This window comes from Eptatretus burgeri, chromosome 7 (assembly GCF_056783735.1).
Source record: "Eptatretus burgeri isolate ZD-2024b chromosome 7, Ebu_testis_v1, whole genome shotgun sequence".
Lineage (NCBI taxonomy): Eukaryota > Metazoa > Chordata > Myxini > Myxiniformes > Myxinidae > Eptatretus > Eptatretus burgeri.
In genome coordinates this window covers 30,574,028-30,575,219 of record NC_140967.1, presented here as the reverse complement: position 1 = coordinate 30,575,219, position 1,192 = coordinate 30,574,028, and positions in this window count along the sequence as shown.

Genomic DNA, 1,192 nt, shown 5'->3' with positions numbered 1-1,192 from the left:
TTAGGTAACCGGTTAAACCTTAGAGGGAGGACCCTAGGTCACGTGGTTGAGTTATTGGCGTTCACGGTTGGTTAGCGACCCGCCGCATCAGAGTTATCGATGTGCTGATGGCCTGTGATTCCGGAGAGTCTGGTGGGAACCCAAGAGAGCTTTCCACCCCTCTGTCTTCTCGCACCAACGCATTTACATACAATTTTGGTTTTCTTTTCTCCATGGTCATTGTGGTACACAGTGATAAAACCACAGAATGACTCCTTTTCTCCATTCAAACTGGTTGAATGGGTGATTTTTATATCGCAGGCACTTGCGACTTACAAGCGAGTTAAAAAGAAATACATATGTTGTTCGTCTTTCGGCTGCTCCCGTTAGGGGTCGCCACAGCGGATCATCCGTTATGATCCACATACCAATTTGGCATACGTTTTACGCTGGATGTCCTTCCTGACGCAACCCTGGTCGCCTCTTATGACACAGGGACAAGGATTTCGCCATGATTCCAGGCTGCCCTACACCCTCTCATAGCATGGCCCAGTGCCGAGCTCCCGTCCTCAAGCGATCCTCCAACCCAAGCCTCCGAGTAGCCGGATTACAGGTGCACGCCACTACGCCCGGTTGTTCAAAAGAAATACATATGTGAATACCAAAATATATATTTTTTATTTCAACAATTTTCTGGAAGAAATGGTGCATTATTTGAAAAAAAAAAAAAAAAAAAAAAAAAAAAACACATGTGCAGTGAGCAGACCGAGGCAACACTTGCCAGCTTGTATTCATTTAAACTTTCCCACAAATTTTCTGTTCTTGCTCCCCCAGGTGTCTGCAAGTAACCTACTTCTCATGAAACTCACAAAACCCATTGCCCATCTCCATTCCCTCTTTCCACCCCCCCACCCCCACCTGCAGAACAAACTTCCTCAGCCAAGTAATTACAAACATAATACCATCACAAAAAGGACTACAATGTTTTTTGCAATTTGTCATAATTTTTCCCAAAACGACGTTGTGGTTTCCACGCATTGTACTCTGGTGGCACTACACCAATCTGTTGAATTTCAACTCAGACAGCTCCGAGGTGTGGAAGTTCACAATAGAGCAATCCGATCATCCTCAAGAATAAACAAGTAACAATCCCAATTTTTGTGATGAAAATTCACGTGCATACGAGTATTTTTAAATGAAAATGACCAAAAGA